The sequence below is a fragment of the Muntiacus reevesi genome, chromosome 17, assembly GCF_963930625.1.
Source record: "Muntiacus reevesi chromosome 17, mMunRee1.1, whole genome shotgun sequence".
Lineage (NCBI taxonomy): Eukaryota > Metazoa > Chordata > Mammalia > Artiodactyla > Cervidae > Muntiacus > Muntiacus reevesi.
In genome coordinates this window covers 48,398,043-48,419,943 of record NC_089265.1, presented here as the reverse complement: position 1 = coordinate 48,419,943, position 21,901 = coordinate 48,398,043, and the positions used below count along the sequence as shown (strand labels likewise).

Genomic DNA, 21,901 nt, shown 5'->3' with positions numbered 1-21,901 from the left:
ATTCTCTCCTACATAGATGGAAGGGCCATTATTGCACATGTGTGCTCAGTCACTTCAGTCATGTCTGACTATTTTCAATCCTCTGGCTTGCAGCCCACCAGGCTCCTCTGGTCATGGGATTCTCCAGGCAAGAATGCTGGGGCCGAACCTGTGTCTCCTGTATTGCAGGTGGATTCTTTACCGCTGGGCCACTGGTGAAGCGCCAAGGGCCCTTATTAGGTACTCCTAACTAACTCATACAAAGGTCTGTATAGTCAAAGCTATGGTTTTTCCAGTAGTCATGTACGAGTGTGAGAGTTGTATCATAACGAAGGCTGAGCGCCAAAGAATTAATGTCTTCAAATTGTGGTGCTGGAGAAGACTCTTGAGAGTCCCTTGGACAAGGAGATAAAACTAGTCAATTGTAAAGGAAATCAACACTGAATATTCACTGAAGGACTGATGCTAAAGCTCCAATACTTTGGCCACCTGATGCAAAGAGCTGACTCATTGGAAAAGACCCCAATGCTAGGAAAGACTGAAGGCAGGAGGAGAAGGGGATGACAGAGGATGAGATGGTTGGGTGGCATCACTGATTCAATGGACATGAATTTGAGCAAACTCCAGGAGACAGTGAAGGACAGGAAATCCTGGCGTGCTGCAGTCCATAGGATTACAAAGAGTTGGACATGACTGAGCAGCAGAACAGCAACCTTAAAAGGCCCCCTGCACCTAACTGATCTACAGAGAGAATTGTGAACTTCAAACTTACTTTAAAACAATGCTCAGAGGAAAACAACACTCACATCAGAACAAAGTGACAACAGAAATATTAATAGATAGCTATCCCAAGATGCTGAACCTGACCTGAATGATTATTTATGTTTTCTTGATTTCTTGGACTTCTGTATATAAAGCATATATATTTCTATCATAGGCATGATCCTATACAGGTTTTTAAAATTAACTCAATTTGTTAGTTTGTGGTCAGTTATCTACATTCAGTACTTCTGGTTTACCTTGGTGGATTTCTCTTCTCCAAGCCTCTGATTAGATGACTGTTAGAAAATTTATTTTAGAGAAGGGGACTCACAGTTCTGTTCAAACCACTATTAATATTACTAGGTGAGATTCTCTCATTTGGCCAGCCAATCATATTTTCTCTGACCCTGGCCATAAAAGTAAATTTTCTTTAAAAGTTACTGAAGCTTTTTCAGAGCAATGAGATAAATTTTGTTAAAAACAAAAATCATAACTTCCCAATTATCAGGAGGGACTCTCCCTCAGTTATGGGATGAATTTATACAGGTAACACAAAGCTCCAGTTATTTAAATTTAAAGGCCCCCTTATGTTGGAAATGATTAAGTCATACTAAGGAATATAATGCATTTAATGACCCACATTAAAAATATCAGATTTCTGCTTTAAGTGATCATCTTTCTAGCCTTAGTGATCCTTTAAGGATATGGTTTGTTTCTGAAGTTCTTGACTTAAATTTTTTACTTATGACCTTATTAATGTAACCATTACTTGTATTTTGCCTATTTTGCAAGATTGTTGTTTCTTATATTACCCAATGTGTAACTGAGCATTGAACAAAAATAATGATGATTAAGTGACCTGAAAGATTCTCTAAATATACCATTCTGTATAAGAGTTAAATGATCATAAGAGTATGACTCTAGATATGAGAAGACACAACAAGGGAAAATCACTTCCTGGGCCATAGCAGAATAGTAAGAGCACCAGTGGCTCATTAGAAGAAGCCAGTCCAGTCGCAGCACATACATATATACATACACAAGAACTAAAGTCATTAACTTGAGATAACTATTCTTTGTGACTAGCAGCCATCTTTTATTCAAGATGTTTGCTTGTCAGCGTGTATTCTCAAGCCAAATATCATACATACACTGCCTTCTCCCCTAACTCTGGGGAGCAGGTCCCTTAAAGCTACTGAGAGGCTGTCTTCCAAGGTGTAGTCCTTAGAAAGGTCCCAGAATAAAAGTTAAACCCACTGCTCCCATATTGTGCATTTTTTCCCTCTAAGTTGACAGTTTGTATGTCTCAAAATTTGTTGTTGAAAATGGATATTTTTAACAAAATAGTGTGGCAATTCTGGAAGTTTATTCTTCCCCAGAGTTTGTTACCATTGTTGTTGCTGATGTTGCCAGTTAGTGACTTTTCTAGACTAGTTGTTGTCCTTTGCAGACACCAAAATCCCTACTGGGTTGCTTCAGTGGTCAGCTAATGTTTGGACAGAGATTACCTAAAATGTCTGCAACCAGTACTTCTCCCAGCCATTGCTGAGATGTTCTGGGTGTCTGCTGTGTGCCTTCAGCTCTCCACGTGCTGCTCTGCCTTCTCCTGAGATGGGTCTCATGGTCAGCCATATATATGTGTACTTAAGGCTTTCTCGGGTCTTTCCTAAGGGTACACACAGCCCTGGGCATGCACACATCCCCGCACATGTGTGGTCTTCTAGATTCCCCAGAATATGTGGGAGCTCTCAAAACCGCTTTATAGATATCTCATCTTGCAGCTTTAAACTTTTTTTTGTCAGCTTACCATTTGCCCCAACTGTTGTCACTACCTCAAGCAGTTTCATCATTAAACTATTGACACATATCATTTTTTTTTTCTGCAAATACCACTGGAGGGAAAATCTGTTAATGAGCAGAGCTCTGAAATAAAGACAAGCCATTCAAGTGAAGTTTTCCAGGGAATGGCTAGATAGAACAAATAACGACAGTTCTCTGGAAGAAGGGCTTTGGAGGATCTTCAACCCCTTTCTGTCATTTCCAGAGATTGCTAATTTGCTGGTTTTCATGTGATTGTAGACATGCTGGTTTTCAAGGCTGCTGTGAAACTATGGAGTGGAAAATGGGAATAAAGCAAGTTAAAATGCTACAAAGCTTGTTGCTTTTACTGATATTTGGCTGTCTCTCTCAAACTATCCCTGGATTGTTACAATTCTTTGGCTAATTTCTAGAGTTCTGAAAATGTTGATATGACAATTTTTTTTTGTTGTTGTTGCCAGTGTTGGTCACAGAAGTGTGAGGTAATAGTTGACTCAGGTAAATAAATGTTAATACAGTGTGAAATAGTCAACAATTTTCCCAAGATGAATGGACTGCCTTAGAAGATCTGTTTACTGTCATCTTGCATCCTTTAGAATGGAGGTCTGCAAGCTTTTTCTTAACCAGACTGTAACTATCCTAGTCTTGTGGGCCTTAAGTCTCTGTCCTGATATGATTTTTAAGGAGAAGCTCAACAACAAACACATGGCCAGGAGTATTAAGAAAAAATTCTAACATCGGAAGAATGGCTAGACTAGATCATGCTGTTTTCTATTATTAAGATGTGCTGCTATTGCTAAAAAATTTAAATATCCACAAAGTCAGAGAAAATAGTACAGCACATCTTTATATATGGATTACATAGACCTTATCACATTAGCTTCATTAGTACCCTTATTGCTTTTCTCTACTGAAGGATTTAAGGCAAATCTCACATATCATGTAATTTTATCCTAATTCAGCCTATGTCTCTAAAACAAATGGATTATTTTTTAACATAAATGATTTCTAAAAGCTATTTTGTGAGACCTGGAGTCCATCATAGGAAACTGGGAAGTTACAAAGAAACTGAAGAGGCAGTTTATTCTGAATGAGTTGAGGATAAAAATCGGAGGGAGGCAGATGATACATAATTTCAAAAAATATATAATAACATTCTGATAAAGACTGTGGTGAAGGTTTAAATTCATCATCACACGTGTTTAAAGTCAACACATCAAGATGGAAAATGCTTTCAGGCTTTATCAACTGTTTTGTATATTCCCAAAGTATTATCTCAAGGGAATAACCCATGTTTGTTACACTTTAAGCCAAATTCAACTCAGCTATAAATTTTAATGCTTTAAAAAATAAACAGTGCAAATTTCTAGATAAAATTTTATCTTTGCTAATATTTAAGTTTGAACTCAAATTCCCACTAACTGCAGAAACAATCCTATAAAAACTCTGTGGTTTGGTCATGGAAGAGGAATGTCAGGAGACCTAGAGAGAGCAAGCTGTGTTTTCCTTACGATTGTAGGTCTGGCCTCTTTCAAGTCACCTTTCTCCACACCAAGGCCTCTCTCAGACTGGGCCAGTGTTGACCATGGGGCTGTCTGCTTGCATACATTTTGGTAGAATAAAAGAGTTGAATTCTTCACTGCAGACATTATCTTTTATAGCTATTATTATGTTTAAAAAAAACAGGCTAGTCTTTTAATGTTTGTGCAGATATTTGCTAACTATCCCCCTTCTCTCTGGAAACTGCCTGTGAGTGACAAATGTTGGCTGCCCTGTCAGTAAACAAAGGGTGTTGCAGCCATCAAGCCACTGCAGCCAACCCAGGGAGCCCCGAGGGAACTCAGGATGGAGCGAACAGGCTGCCTGCTGCCAGGCCAGCCACTGCGGCTGCCCCCAGGGGTGCACCCTGAGGGGACTCCAGACGGGAGAGAGCAGGACACGGCCCCAGGAGAGAGCAGGACATGGCCCCAGGTGCTTATCAAGGGAATGATATCAGCGAGCCCAGACTCTTGCATCTTCCATACTCAGAAAAGCACTAAATTTACTAACCTGAGATGTCTGGTTTTCTTTAGCAGTGATCTTTTTTTTTTTTTTTTTAATTTTATTTTATTAGTTGGAGGCCAATTACTTCACAACATTTCAGTGGGTTTTGTCATACATTGACATGAATCAGCCATAGAGTTACACGTATTCCCCATCCCGATCCCCCCTCCCACCTCCCTCTCCACCCGACTCCTCTGGGTCCTCCCAGTGCACCAGGTCCGAGCACTTGTCTCATGCATCTCACCTGGGCTAGTGATCTGTTTCACCATAGATAACATACATGCTGTTCTTTCGAAACATCCCACCCTCACCTTCTCCCACAGAGTTCAAAAGTCTGTTCTGTACTTCTGTGTCTCTTTTTCTGTTTTCATATAGGGTTATCGTTACCATCTTTCTAAATTCCATATATATGTGTTAGTATGCTGTAATGATCTTTATCTTTCTGGCTTACTTCACTCTGTATAATGGGCTCCAGTTTCATCCATCTCATTAGAACTGATTCAAATGAATTCTTTTTAACAGCTGAGTAATATTCCATGGTGTATATGTACCACAGCTTCCTTATCCATTCATCTGCTGATGGGCATCTAGGTTGCTTCCATGTCCTGGCTATTATAAACAGTGCTGCAATGAACACTGGGGTGCACATGTCTCTTTCAGATCTGGTTTCCTCAGTGTGTATGCCCAGAAGTGGGATTGCTGGGTCATATGGCAGTTCTATTTCTGGTTTTTTAAGAAATCTCCACACTGTTTTCCATAGTGGCTGTACTAGTTTGCATTCCCACCAACAGTGTAAGAGGGTTCCCTTTTCTCCACACCCTCTCCAGCATTTATTGCTTGTAGACTTTTGGATAGCAGCCATCCTGACTGGCGTGTAATGGTACCTCATTGTGGTTTTGATTTGCATTTCTCTGATGATGAGTGATGTTGAGCATCTTTTCATGTGTTTGTTAGCCATCTGTATGTCTTCTTTGGAGAAATGTCTGTTTAGTTCTTTGGCCCATTTTTTGATTGGGTCATTTATTTTTCTGGAATTGAGCTTCAGGAGTTGCTTGTATATTTTTGAGATTAATCCTTTGTCTGTTTTTCATTTGCTATTATTTTCTCCCAATCTGAGGGCTGTCTTTTCACCTTGCTTATAGTTTCCTTTGTAGTGCAGAAGCTTTTAAGTTTCATTAGGTCCAATTTGTTTATTTTTGCTTTTATTTCCATTACTCTGGGAGGTGGGTCATAGAGGATCTTGCTGAGATTTATGTTGGAGAGTGTTTTGCCTATGTTCTCCTCTAGGAGTTTTATAGTTTCTGATCTTACATTTAAATCTTTAATCCATTTTGAGTTTATTTTTGTGTATGGTGTTAGAAAGTGTTTGAGTTTCATTCTTTTACAAGTGGTTGACCAGTTTTCCCAGCACCACTTGTTAAAGAGGTTGTCTTTTTTCCATTGTATATCCTTGCCTCCTTTGTCAAAGATAAGGTGTCCATAGGTTCGTGGATTTATCTCTGGGCTTTCTATTCTGTTCCATTGATCTATATTTCTGTTTTTGTGCCAGTACCATACTGTCTTGATGACTGTGGCTTTGTAGTAGAGTCTGAAGTCAGGCAGGTTGATTCCTCCAGTTCCAGTCTTCTTTCTCAAGATTACTTTGGCTAGTCGAGGATTTTTGTATTTCCATAAAATTTGTGAAATTATTTGTTCTAGTTCTGTGAAAAATACCGTTGGTAGCTTGATAGGGATTGCATTGAATCTATAGATTGCTTTGTGTAGAATAGCCATTTTGACAATATTGATTCATCCAATCCATGAACACGGTATGTTTCTCCATCTGTTTGTGTCCTCTTTGATTTCTTTCATCAGTGTTTTATAGTTTTCTATGTATAGGTCTTTTGTTTCTTTAGGTAGATATACTCCTAAGTATTTTATTCTTTTTGTTGCAATGGTGAATGGTATTGTTTCCTTAATTTCTCTTTCTGTTTTTTCATTGTTAGTATATAGGAATGCAAGGGATTTCTGTGTGTTAATTTTATATCCTAGCAGTGATCTTTTGAAGTTCTAACTACCTGGTCCTTGTGGTGAAACCTCCTATGCATCCAGGCTCTGCCCTTACCTCTTCAGAGCAGAGTTTATCTGACAGGCCATGTCCCAGGTTTAAGTCCTCAGTTTTGTCCACAAAATAAAACACAATTCTCCACTTTTCGGTTGTGTGTTGTTTTTTCCAGCCAATGGCCCCTAACTCCTCACAGAAATGGAAGGCAGATATCCGTGTCTGTGCCACACGGCGTCCTACCTCCCACACTATGTGCCCACACTGATTGTGTCTGTTAGACCACAGAGGGCATCCCATCTGCGCTCACTGAGAAAGTGTGGCTCCTGGTAACTCAGGGTAACTCTTGAGAGGCCCTTGAATGACAAGGAGATCAAACCAGACAATCATAAAGAAATCAGTCCTGAATATTCATTGGAAGGACTGATGTTGAAGCTGAAGCTCCAATCCTTTGGCCACCTGATACGAAGAACCCACTCATTGGAAAAGACCCTGATGCTGGCAGAGAATGAAGGCAGGAGAAGGGGACAACAGAGGATGAGATGGTTGGATGGCATCACCGACTTGATGGACGTGAGTTTAAGCAAGCTCTGGGAGTTCGTGATGGATAGGGAAGCCTGGCGTGCTGCAGTCCATGGGGTCACAAAGAGTTGGACACGACTGAGTGACTGAACTGAACTGAACTCAGAGTTGGAAGTCAGAGATAACCCATTCATTTCAGCCTGTGGACATGACCAAATGAATGTAACTGAGGGAGCTGTAAGCTGGACACATTCTCCTGTGAAAGGAGATGATGAAAAACTGCACAGTAAATAACAGTATGGAGGCTCATTAAACTAAAAACAGAGTTACCATGTAATCCAGCAAGCCCATTCCTGGGTATATATCCAGAAAAGACAAAAACCAATTAGAAATGATACATGCACTTCGACGTTCATTGTAGCACTATTTACAACAGTCAAGACATGAAAGCAACTTAAGTGTCCATCGATGGATGAATGGATAAAGAAAATGTGGTACATAAATACAATTGAGTATTAATCAGCTTTAAAAAAGAATGAAATAATGCCATTTGCAGCAACATGGACTTAGAAATTATACTAAGTGTATTAAGTCAGAGAAAAATTAATATCATATTTTTGTTATTCAGTCACTCAGTCGTGTTTGACTCTTTGTGATCTCCATGGATTGCAGCATGCCAGACTTTCCTGTCACGATCTCCCATGGTTTGCTCAAATCTATGTCCACTGAGTCAGTGACACCACCCAACCATCTCATCCTCTGTTGCCCCCTTCTCTTCCTGCCCTCAATATCATATCACTTATATGTGAAATCTAAAATATGATACTCAATGAACTTACTTAAAAAACAGAAACAGATTCACAGACATAGAAAAAAAGACTTATGGTTACCAAAGGAAAAGGTAAGGAGGAAGAAATTAGGAGTTTGGGGTTAGCAGATACACACTACTATAACAAACAGATAACCAACAAAGACCTACTGTATAGCACAGAGAACTATACTCAATATCTTGTAGCAAACTATAATGGAAAAGAATCTGAAAATTATATATATATATATATATATATATATATATATATATATACACACACACACACACATATGTGTGTGTGTGTATATATATATACACACACACAGCTGAATCACTTTGTTGTACTCCTGAAACTAATACAACATTTTAAATCCACTCTAGTTCAATGAAAAAAATTAAGTATAATAAAAAACAAAACAAAACCAAAAACTTCTCAGTAGAGAGAGAACAGAGATGCACAGGGAAGCAGAGACAAAGAGCTGGGAGAGAGGTGGCTGGATTCCTGTTCCCTTTCAGGTTCTGGCTGCAGGTACATGGCAAGCCCAGTTCCTCCTGAATTCTGTAAGGGAACTTAGGAACGTTCCAATAAGTGCATTTTTCCCCCTCAAGTAAACTTCAGTTGTTGTCAATAAATTGCAACGAAAAGAACCTTGACTAAGACAGCTTGCCTATCCTTTAGGGGAAGATGGAATACCTCCAAGTGTCAAATATACACAGTCACGAGCAGTCCGTTTCAAACAGGCATTTTTGAAAGTAGAGTTATTTGTATTTCACCGGGAAAGGCACTAATCTCCTCTCATTTACATGTTGCCTATAATGCACTTACTTTCACTCCTCCAAGAAGAGATTCTCCATATTGTAAGTAAAATCAGTGGGAGGCAAGATGTCGATCCAGACCTCTTTGGCCCATGACGATATGAAATAATACAAGTTCAAAATGACACCCTAAGCAAGGTCTTACTGAATTAGACTCTGGTCTTTTTAAGATAAAAAGGCTTTATTAAGATGCCAAATCAAACAAAGCAAGATGGGTCTTTGTTAAAGAATGATGGACAGATCTCCTTTAAGTGAATTGTCAATTATTTTTTCTTGTGCAAAGAGCGATGTTGATTCTCTTTTATCTGTGTGTTTGTTTATGTGGGACTTTTTACCCTAATGGATGAATACTGACTGAGAACACAAATCAAACCTACAATTTGAAGCTCACAAGAGCTGGCAGGGACCAAAGTGATTATAAAAGTTCCGGGGACAGTGTTTTATTCTTTATTTTGGCATTACGATTATAGTTTAAATTTTTTTTCGACTTTTTAGGGGAAAAAGAGAAGTCTTTTTATTAAAAGGCTCTTCTATTTTTAAACATATGGTGGTTGCAGAAATAGATAATTTTTTTAGGAAATCCAAACTGAAACTAGATTCTCCCTGGTCTTGCAGTTTCCTTCCCCAAGGAGATGCTTGATTGTGTCCTTTACACAGCACTTTCTCTACCCAAGGAGCCTGGAGCAGGGTTCGCAGTTGGGAAGTTACAGATGCAACTTGGGGATGAGGACATCATTTTAGGGCTAGCACACTAGCTATTTTCAGACACTACTGTATCTTGTAGCCATAACGTCATTTAGCCCTCACATCACTATAGGTAGGATGGTTTTAATCCTGTCTTACCAATGAGAAAACCAAGGTACAGAGAGCTTAAGTAACCTGCTGGAGATTCCCTAAGTGGCCGAGCTGAGCTTAAGATACAGGCTCTTCCCGAGCCTTTGTTAAGAATCACCAGTGAGACTTCTCAGGTGGTGCAGTGGCTAAGAGTCTGCAGTCCCAATGTAGCGGGCTTGGGTTCGATTCCTGGTCAGGGAACTAGACTCTTCTGCACACCACAGCTCAGGGTTCATGCGCCACAACTCAAAGATGCCACAGCAAAGATGGAAGATTCTGCGGGCCACAACTAAGATCGAGCACAGACAAACATATAAATAAATAAATACTTAAAAAAAAACCAATCACTGTGTCATGGGGTTCTTGAAAACATGTCATTTGCCTTACACACCTGCTCTACTATTAAAAAAAAAAAGTCAAGACAGATATTATACCCATTTTACAAATGAAAGAAAATTGAGGGCCAGCAGCTAAAAGCAGAATACTCAAGACTCTTTATTACTGGTTTTCTCCAATTTGATTTTAATACTAGGTAGGTTTTGTATGTGTGGCTTATCCTGCTTAGGGTCATTGAGATTCTTGGAATGGTGGGTTAGTTTTCTTCAAATGTGGAAAACTGTCAACCATTATTTTCTCAACTCTGCCTCCTTTCCTTCTGGATCTCAAGACACAGGTATGGATTAGGCTGCTGAATATCATCCCACAGCCTACTGAGGCCTTGCTCATGCTTCTTTTCCATTTTAAAGCTTATAGTTCTGGAATCACAAGACAGCTAAATTACACAGAAAACAGATCCAGGACACTGGGAAAAAAATTTCACCATCACAAAAATATCGTGCATTATCCAATAAATTATGATTTCTTTACTTTTTAGGCTATTTCTTAGAATTTAAAATTTACAAAATTAGTGTACAGTTTTTTCAGAACTCACCTATTTCATAGAACAAGCTACACATGCAAATATACATGAACCATAATGTGTTCAGAGGTGCTATTATCTCCTCCTATAGTGAATTATACTGGTTAATAAACAACCACTTAAAAAGCACCCGCTATGTGCAAGACTTTGCTCTGGCCCTAGTAGGGAGGTGAACAGAAGGGAGATACTCTGCTAAAGGATTAGACACAATCCCAACTCTCAATCGGATCTTCCCTTGTAGCTCAGTCGGTAAAGAATCTGCCTGCAATGCAGGAGACCCAGGTTAGATTCATTGGTCGGGAAGATCCCCTGGAGAAGGAAATGGCAACCCACTCTGGTATTCTTGCCTGGAGAATCCCATGAACAGAGGAGCCTGGAAGGCTATAGGCCATGGGGTCGCAAGAGTTGGACATGACTTAGTGACTAAACCACCACCACCACAACTCTCAATCTACTTACAACAGGAGCGGGAGATACGACATGAATATATACGTGAAAAGGTCAGTAACAATGAAACTGCATCTTGTCTTATCATGACACCCAAACTGATCTCTCTAAAATCACCTCTCTTTATCTTTCATGACCATCCCTACTGCTCCTCCACCACATCCCACTCTTTTGCCTGGACAATCTTCTTCAGGATGCTTATTCTGATTCTCAGTTCAAGACAGACCAGTTCAAGACAACCCAAACCAGTTCTGGGTTCCCTAAACTCTTCTGCATCTCTCTCCGTATTAAGTACCTGATTGAAATAACAAGTTTTTGTTTTTTTTGATAATTCACAAGGGATATGTCAAAAAAAAGTAGCTCCCTGACCTCATAGAGCTTATATTTTAGTGATTACACCATTGCTCTTAACTATGAATGTTAATGTGAGTGCCTGGTCAACAAGGCTATGAGTTCTCTAAAATCAAATTTTATATAGGGTCAAGAGTGCAGTAGCTATTTAGCAATTTTTTTTTTTAATGATGAATGAAGTAGGTAACATAGGAAGTAGTAAACCATGTAGACCAGGGTTTCTCAACTTCAGTACCACTGATATTTTGGGCAAATAATTGGTTTTTGTAGGATGTTTAGCAATATCTCTGGCCAGAAAGCCTAGGATAAAATTTCTTTGGATGGAGGAGGTGAGTATGAGTGGACTGTGTGTGCTGTTAAGCTTTACTGACTATGATCAGGACTTCATCCTGCAGTCTGAAAACTCAGGTTTATGGAGTAAGCCAATGAATTAATTCACCAACTAACTGTGGATGAGCTACAGGAGGGCAAACCACAGAGGGCAAAGAGGAAAGGTTTGCAAGAGAGATACAAGGTAGCCACCGTGGATCAGAAAACCAGGAGCAGATAGTTTTCAACTTCCTACAAAGTCCATGACCCAACACTAACATTCATCAGAGGTTTCTAAACTGCCCCGCCCCCCCAAAAAAAGACTATGAATTTATACATCTAAAAATCACAGTGGAGCCGAATACATGAATTGAATGACAAAGTTGTTTTTTTTTTTTAATTTCTACAAGATTTATCTATGAAATCAAACAAATATCTGTATTAAAAGAACACAATTACTTTTTGGTTCCTGACTCTTAAGTTTTCCACTGCTCCTGTAACAAATCACTGTAAACTTAGTGGCTTAAAATAATACCAATTAATTACCTTACGGTTCTGGAGGTCAGAAGACTGAAACAGGTCTCAGTGGGCTGAAATCAAGGTGTTGACTAGTCAGGTTTCTTTCTGGAGGCTCCAGAGGAGAGGAGTCTGTTTCCTTAGCTTTCCCAGTTTCCAGAAGCCATTCACATCTGTTGCCTTGTGGTCATTTCCTCCATCTTCAAAGCCAGCAGGGTGGCATCTTAACACCGCACTCAACTTCTGACACTGCCTCTTGTTTCTTTCACTGTGAAGGACCATGTGATCTCATTAGGCCCACCTGTGTTATCCAGAATACTCTTCCCCATCTCAAGGTCACCTAATTCATAACCTAATTAATTTTGCTCTGCCACAAAGCCCAACATTTTCACAGGTTGGCATGAGGATGTGACACCTTTGGAGGACCATTATTCTGTCCACTACCATCAGGAGAGCCTTTTAAAATTTCATTCATATCTTTGTTTGGTGCCACATCAGGGATTTGGAAGAAAACATCTCAACCGAGTCAAACCTGCAAAATAAAGAGGGGTGCCAGAGTCAAAGCAGCCGGGCAGAAACCCACTTCCAGCCAGTGACTGGGCACAGTGTCCAGCTCTGCGCTAAATGCCGTGAGGACTATCAGGCACAGTCTCTACCCACAAAGAGATAACATGCAAACAAGTGTTGCCATGTCCAGGCAGAAGGTAGGGGCATATCCAGTGTGAGAGATGCCTCTGAGAGGGGGTGGAAAGGAGATGGGATATGACATCTGAATAGTGTCATGAGAGTAGCCTCCTTCATTGTGATGACAGAAATAGAATTCACTCTTGATAGTTCACATAGAAATGTTCAAGAAAGGAAGGTGAGGGTGTGGGCAGGGTTTAGGGAATGGACAAAGGGGAGTGTGGCACCTAGATTCCAGCTGCAGATCAAAAAGGTGAGGTAAGGAAATGCAATGACTAGAACCCAAAGAGACACGACACAGGGAAGCATGTGGTCCCCTGACAAGAGCTGTGGTTGTGGAAGGATGCAGGCACTCAGAGCCATGGTGGCCCCAGTAGAGAGGAGTAGGTGGGGTGGCTGGGTGGACCGGTGTGCCTGGAACTGAATGGTTTCCTGGGATGGGGGACGCTGCTAAAACCGGAAAGTTCCAGGCAAACTGGGATGACTTGGTAACCCTAGGGGTAGAGCGGAACTGCTCTGAGCCCCCTCTCCTCCCACCCTCTCTGCACTCGCTGAACCCAGTAACAGGCAACTGCAGCAGCCAGGACGTGAACATAGCCTGCTGAGGCCCAGCAGAGAAGGGAGAACCATGGGCCCGGGCTGGTGATGACACCTGAAGACAGTCAGCACATAGGCTTTTGTTAAAATTTGAAGAAGAGATAGAAGCTGCTAGGGTGGGAGAGAAAGGGATTCTAAGTCACCTGTAAGAAGCTTCAGTATTTCAGAAAGTGTTTTCTTTCTCCACATTTATCCACCTCTCCCCAACCCTCAACTCCAAGGCCCATTCCCTTCTGCTCCTTACTCTTTACCCCTCCTCCCTCACTCTGACTGCCCCGAGTCTCCCCCCAAGCTTCCAAGCAGGCCAAGTGTCTGAGGGAGGGCAGTAGCAGCAATTAAGAATTTGCCAGTGGCCCTTCATCCACAGGGCCTGCTATTGCTTCAGAGCTAGTCTGATCTTAATCTGCCCTAAATTGAAGTACCTTAAATTTCAGAGCCTGAACATATAGAGCAGCACCTTTAACCACAATATCCTCCGGCATCTGATGCCATGACTGCCAGTGGAAATCTCTTCAGTTCAAACATTTCCAGTGCTATTCACCACCCTCAAGCAGGCGTGTATCATTTTGAGCATAATGTTTTTGATGCATTCCATCTGAGTTCTGGATCAAAATGCATCTTGCTGCCTTCCCCTCTCCACACAGCCCAAGTTCACATGTTGACGAGCCTGACTCAGCAGGCAGGCGGGTTAAATCCCCACTCTGCTGAGTCCTGCCTGCCTGCATGCCTGTGGTCAGGTCACTAAGCCTCCCTGTGTCTGCTTCCTCAGATACTATTTGGACAAGGAATTGTTCCTGCTTCACAGGTTGTTCTAAGGATTTTTTGAAATAATTCATATAAAGGATTTAAAACAGTGCCTAGAACCAGAGCAAACACTCAGTAAATGTTTTATAATTTTTTGTTTCTATCCCTGCTCATCTTATATAAAAATGTCCTGAGGAGGAGAAGCGTCATATATAAAGTTTTCTTATCTTGTTCTTATGTATTGAAGAAATTTTTCAAATTACATTTGACAAAATACAATCAATTCTTGTTGTTTGTGGTAGTGAGGGCCTATAAAGTTGTCCCGAACACTGAGTTGGCAGAAACTGAAACATTGCTCATAGGAGAAAGGCAGCATCAGATCTGTGTGAGCCTCTGGTCACAACACTTCGGTCAATCAATCAACACTTAGCCTTGTTTTATGTGTTGCTATTCAAGGACACCTCATTTAAAATATGTGCTTCCCAGGTGGTGCTAGTGGTAAAGAACACATCTTCCGATGCAGGAGACAAAAGAGACGGGTGTTTGATCCCTGGTTGGGAAGATACCCTAGAGTAGGAAATGGCAATCCGGGAGAATCCCAAGGACAGAAGAGCCTGGCAGGCTACAGTCCATGGAGCCGCAAAGAGTTGGACATGACTGAAGCGACTTAGCATGCACATATTTAAGATATATTATTGATCCAGTACCACTATATATATGCATATTATATAATATATATACACACACACACACACATACACAAGCTTATATATTGGCCATCAGTACTATAACTCATGTCTGAATGTATCTGACACACATATCTTCTCTGTAGGCACATCACAGCCTTCTTGGTCTTAGGAACACTAGACCACACTTCAGCACTGCACATGGGCCTATCAGCCAACTCATCAGCCAAAAAAAAAAAAAACTGTGGAACTAAATGTACTGCGAAAAAGCCACTTGTTTCCAGTATGAGAGCTGAAATGAGAAGGCAGTGCCTTGCCATTCTCCCTTTAGGTGTGAACACACGCAATGAGAGACAACTTTTTTGCCTCTCCTCATATGTTTGAAATGATCACAAAAGCACCATGAGTGTCGATTTGGGAGTTACAAGTAAATTTTGGCAAATAGGCAGATTTGTGAATACAGATCTGCAAAAAGAGAGAACTGTGTATAATTAATTCAAACTCCCCACATAGCTAAGGGCTTTATGACTGGGGTGGCGTGGAAGAGGATTATTAGTGTCCATGTAAGCATTAACCTGATAAGGTAAAGATGTGATGTTCTGAATTTCTGCATAAGTTAATATTTCCCTCAAATGTATTTAAGTATATTGAATAATATCCAACTTGTCACTGTATTACAGAATCCTTCAAATTCTTTGATATGCTAATATACCTTGTGAATGTCTACAAAGCACAGTATTTCCTAAATTTGACTGTACCCTCTGGGAAAGGCTGCTCTGAGGTCTTTCTGACAAAATCATCTAGAATTTAATCCTAGCACTCAGAAAATTTCTATTTGAATAGAAAAGTAATTTGAAGTGTAAAAGCTGTCGTTCCTATAGCCAAATGGCCATTCTCTGGAATATTTCTTAGGGTCAGTGGGTGGATTCATCCTATCTCCAGATCTTAGATGTACCGTCCATTTCTCCCTCTGTGTTCTGTTCGATAAAGTCTGATCTCCATGAGCACGCAACTTGCTGGGTGATTTCCCAGAAGAGAGGTTCCTAACAGAACATTTGTATTCTTCTTGCTTTTCATGGTTGTACATTTCCAATTTTAATAAGCAATTAAAACAATTTATATCAAGAGCAAAGCCTATGCACATCCACTGAAACTTTGCTAGGAGAGAAAAGATTGAGAGCATGATGGCTGAAGATTGACGACTAACCCATAGCTCTCCAGGCGCCGTCTTGGAACTACTGTCTTAATGATAGACAGTGATTTAACCCATGGAAATGAAAGAGGTTTTCATTAGTTTGCAGTTTATTCCTCATGAGCCCACTGCAAGACAGATTTGCAGCCTATTAGTTTAGGATTGTGTTTAAAACTTTCATGTGTTTCTCAGAGAAAAAAATATCATGAGTAATTTCTTTCTGGAAGAATTTGCTCTATTTTAAGCCTGAAACCTTGGAAGCCTGTTGTGGATACTGACTTTGTCTTTTTCTTTGTTGGAATCAGGGAAGTAGGACAACTGGTGCAGGGTTTGAAGAATGTACAAAGGTCCTGAGGATCTGCAGAAACCAAACTGAGAGAGAGGGAGGGGAAGAGGGTGCACATTCAGATCAGGATGCTGGAAGCAAAGGTCCAGGAGCCACTGGCTTGGACGCTTATCCGAGTCCCTCCACTTCCTGCCTGGCAGACCTTGGCCAAACTACTAAATCTCTTTGTGCCTTCACTAGAAACAGGGATTTAAATAGTTCCTACCTCTATTAGTGGAGACTAGATTCAGCTGCACAAAACAAATGTGAGTTCAATGGCTTATTCAAATAGTGGTTATTTTTCTAGGGTAACAAAAAGTCAGGAGTAGGCAGTCCAGGGCTGGAGTAGGCAGTTCAGGGCTGGAACAATGGCTCCAAGAGGCCATCAGAGTTTTTCCTTAGCTTTGTGTCACCATCCTTAATGTATGGAACAAATACATAAGTTATTCTCAAGGTCTCAGGATGGTTTCCGCACCTACATATATTCATGTTATAGGCAGAGTGTGAAAGAGAGGAAAATAGAAAGATGAAAAGCAAAAAAATCTTCTCTTGGTTTGTTCTATCTTATTATTTGATGATGCAAGTCTGTTTCAAAGTTCTATCTCATTGGGCAGAACTGCATCACATTTACCATGTAAGGAAGGTTGGGGATTTTACTAATTTAACTGGCCACACTGTCCCCCAACAAAATTATGGTATTATTTACATGGAAGAAAGGGAGGAAATGGATATTGACTAAGCAAAGCAAATAATAGTATCACGGGACAGTTGCAATAATGTTGTATGAATCAAATGAGCTAATGCTTATAAAGAACAAAGAACCACAGAGGAATACTGGAAGTATCCAATGTATCAATCATAGACTTGGAGTGGAGCAAAAACTGCACATGGATGCCTTTGAAAGGAAGACTAAACTCTCCCCTATCTCCATGTCCTATCTTGACTCCCTGTCCTATACCAAGTGAAAACTGTTTTTCTAATATGTCCTTATCTCCTGATTTTCAAATGCTTGCAGAGCATTTATGCAACGGTGACTTTTTGCCCAAGGCTCTTTTGAACAATGGGAAGTCATTATGATCTCTGCCAGGTGTGCTTTTTCAATCTGTGGACTGTGTTACCAGGTGAGAACACAGGGCAAATGAAAACAGAATGGCTCTGACGCAAACACCTGGATGCAAGAGAACGACATTTCTCAATATCTGAGTGGGTTCTGACAGCCAAATATGGGTTGAGATTTGCAAAACCCTCCACAGGCAAACATTTTATTTAGACGTTTCTGTGGATATTTTGGTATAAGGCAACAGAGACTTAGAATCCAATGCCAAATATATTACATTCTTAAAATAACAAACATGCTGGTGGTCGCTGACGTCTGTGATTTCCTTTGGAGCAATATTCCTCTCCTGGATGTCTTAAAAGAACTTTTCAGCTCGCCTCAGAGTTCTACCAGAGGCGTTCCTTCCCCTTTTCTTCACCAAAAATTTACTGAGTGCCTACCCTGAATTTAATAATAGCATCCATGGCAGTGAGACGGAGGCTTAGTAGGCTATAAATCATTAATTAACTCATTCCACAGATACATATCTGCATGTACGGTGTAGAGTGCTTCACTTTGGGAAGTGGTGGAATATAACGGTGTGCAAAATAGAGGAACAGGATAAGGCCTGGACCCTGAATTCTACTTGGGAGAGAGCTGAATAAATGACACTGTAACAAACTAAGAAAAGTGATATGAACAAACAGGATGCTAAGGTCAACCACAGGCTGGCTGGATTTGGTTTAAGCTGAGAGCACCCAGCCCTGCTGTCTTCCTTTAGAAAAGGGGAATGTTTAACTGAAATGATGCTTTAAAATAACAGGGAAATTGAAAAATCCTTTCCTTTTTAGATTTGTTTGATACAACATACCCAAAATGGCATATTTATATACTTTCTTGGATGAGATGCTTTGAAGCTCTAAAAGTATGAGCTATAATAATTTGCCTTCAAGTTATTCATAAAAATCTTGGCTTTTCTATCAAGTTTTGCCCTAAGTAAAACACAACTTTTAGTGGGGGAAAAAAAAAGATATGATATGCATGCTATTATTTGTTGCCTGAGGGATCCTTCAATTTTGTCTTGTCTTACAAAAATAAATGAGATTTCAAAAGTACTCATTTGGGGATAGTGGAACAGTGGTTGAAGAAGTGACGGGGTGTTTTTTTTTGTTTTTTGTTTTTTTTTTTGAGAAAGAGGTCTTTAAGTTGGGAAAAATCAGGATTTCCAGGCTGAAGGAGCTTTAAGGCACCTGGTATGCAATGTGTAAACCTAAAGTAGGACATAGAAATGATGAAGAAGTCAACTGGGACTGAAGAATCCAGCATTCTGTACAATTTTTAATGCTCCATTTTCAAGTCAAGAGGACTTTGATATGAATACTGATGAAGCCAAATGAGATCATCTCATATATTGTTGAATGCATTACTCCAAATACCAGTTCTGGTGATGAGAAAGGAAGACATAGCAAACTCTACCCAGAATTTAAAATTTTAGCATGACTTTAGGAGCAGTTTTTAGATTCAGCTTTTACTATGTGAACTACTATAGCAAAACACATAAACAAAAAAGAGCTTGTTTTGTGTTCATATAAATGCATATGCTAGTAGGAATTGTGAACCATGTAACATTAAAATATATGCTACAATATGTAACATAAAAGATGCTATAGTGTAAATGAGTTTCAGGAAACACACTTGCATACTGAGGTTTAGCTAGAATTGCTATGACAACCATAACTTTTGCATTTCCTTTTTTTTTTTTTCAGTTTGAATTTGCAACTTAAATGTCACATTACCATAGGTTTTGGCTTTCTATTTTCTATGTAGTTCAAAAAGAAAAATTACACACCATGCCCCTGTTAAATCCTCACTTAATGAAGTATACCTCTCGAACATATCACACTTGTTCAGGGATCAAACGTTTGGGTGGGTATGATTACAGTTAAGAAAAAAATAGGGAAAGGAACGACTACGGTGAAGTCTTAGAGTAGAATTTTCAAAAGATTTATAACATGTATAATATTCAATCAACGTACCACATTTTCCTATTACACATTTCATTCTTCTTGGTTATTCACTGAAAGTAGAAAGATATAAGAAAAAGGGGACATGATTTGACTCTTAAGACAAGAAATCTATCTATATATGAAACACACATAAAATTTATTTCTAGATTATTTGGAAAAAGCATGTAAAGGAGAGTCTTCTATAATAATTGTTGTTTTGCTTAATCGAATCCCACATTGGCTTTATAAGGTCTGAGTCACCCTGTGTTTTTATTTAAATTTCTTAAGGTCTGAGTCACCCTGTGCTTTTATTTAAATTTATAGTATTTAGCTGTATTCCTTTGGAACTCAACTATGTGGCATAAAAGTCTACAAACTGTCCCTTCTATCTCTTTATCAGGGTTCATCATTATTTCTGATTCTTTCATAGCTATTTTGAAAATTAACAAATACTAGTCTAGAACTGGAAAAGATATTTAAATAGCCGTTAGATGTAGTCCTCGATCTGAGGGGTCAAACAATCTTATAGGGGAATTAAATACATATATATATTCACATTCACTTACTAATTTAAAAAGCATTTGAAGTGAAGTGAAGTCGCTCAGCCGTGTCCGACTCTTTGCCACCCCATGGACTGTAGCCGACCAGGCTCCTCGGTCCATGGGATTTTCCAGGCATGAATACTGGAGTGGGCTGCTGTTTCATTCTCCAGGGGATCTTCCCGACCCAGGGATCGAACCTGGGTCTCCTGCATTGTAGGCAGATGCTTTACCGTCTGAGCTACAAGGGAAGCCCTAACAAGCATTTATTGGGTACCTAATCTATGCCAGGTCTGTCTCTCTCTCTTTCTGTCTTTCTCTCTGTCTCTCACACACACACAGGATAAGCTGGAGATAGTGCATGTATATCTAGACTTTGTTAAAATGTGAGAGGAACTGGAGAAACAAAGGTCTGGAAAGGCGCAGTTGGGATAATAGACATTGAGCCCCTCCCTCATCAGTTCACCTAGACATTGGCGTGTGTGAACAATCTGGAGCTTGCAGGCAAGTCCACGAAGTTGAGCACGTGCTGTTGCTGAAGAGAGACTTAGAAACGCGAGCATCACCGCCTCTGCATGGAGCATCGGGCGCCGTTCTGCTCAGCAGCCGCCCAGCACAGGCAGGAAAGGACTGCATGTGGCGCAAAGTAAGACTCGAGACAGGCCAGGACTGCTGGGCTTCACTGCATCCTTCCAAAGCGGTGTCTGATGGGGAAAACGTACAGAGAATAATAACTGCTGCCTCAATTTGCCTCCCAAATCTCACCCAAGTTCCTGCTTTGACCAACTCTAACCAGCTACCAAGACAGAAGAGATCTAGCTTCTCACCTCACCAAGCTGACAACAGCAGAGTCCAGCACAACGAGCAATACAGAAATAGCTGCTACTTCTCAAAAGCTTAAGGACTTACAGCGCATGCGTACAATGAGGTTATAAGAGAAAGAGGTGAAGAGGTGAGTCTAAGTGAAAGAACAGAACTCTATAGAATTAAGAGGGAAAGATGGAGAGACTCATGGACCTGTAGTAAAAAAAAAGGGGGGAAATAATAGGAGATGAAGAGTATAATAATTCATGTAAAATATATGTTGTATCAAACAGTGAAGTTACATGAATTAGATGACTTTATTTCTATTGCTATTAAGAAAATCAAGGGCAAGAAGGCAAAGTAACCTGCCCAAGATCATACAGCCATCAAACACCAGAGACAGAGTATTAACTCGGTTTCCTGATCAGACTTCCTCTGCCCTTTCCCCTGTACTGCTGCATTCGGAGTGCATTTCTTTCAGTTATAATATTATCTCTTCACTAGTGCCTGTCCAGTTTTTTTCTTCTTGGAAACTCAGATATATGTTAAAGCTTGTTATTAGTTACTCTATACTCTTCCATAATTTCCGTATCTTTATCTCTTCTGACTTCTTTGCTCAACCCATTGTTTATTTTTTTAATTTTCAAAGCCCATGGTCTTCATTTATAGATGTTCTAGTTGTAAAAAAAATTTACCATAAAATTTCTACTTCTTCTATTTGAATATTTTATATATAAACACATATAAACTTTCTTTTTAATTTTTAAATTGAAGTATGGTTGATTTACAATGTTATATTGGTTTCAGGTATACAATACTGTGATTAATTTTTTATAGATTATACTTCATTTAAAGTTATTATCAAATATTGGCTATATTCTCTATGCTATATTAAAGGCCTCATAGTTTTTGGAAAATTGTGCTTTTATTTTCATTTGTCTCAACATATTTTTTTATCTCCTCTTTAATTTTTCACCATTTGCCTTTAGTGGCATGTTGTTTAGTCTCCATGTATTTGTTTTTTTCCCCCATTTTTCTTCCTGTAGTTGATTTCTAGTTTCATCCTGTGGTAGTCAGAAAAAATGCTTCATATAATTTCTATCCTCTTAAATGTGTTGGG

At 39.8% G+C, this 21,901-nt stretch overlaps 1 non-coding gene across 1 annotated transcript; it reads right to left on the bottom strand.

Moving 5' to 3' along the window:
- Positions 1 to 20,156: 20,156 nt before the first annotated feature.
- On the bottom strand, positions 20,157 to 20,228 carry TRNAC-ACA (transfer RNA cysteine (anticodon ACA)). The gene has a single exon. It is a non-coding gene; the product is annotated as a tRNA-Cys (tRNA).
- Between the last annotated feature and the right edge of the window lie 1,673 nt (positions 20,229 to 21,901).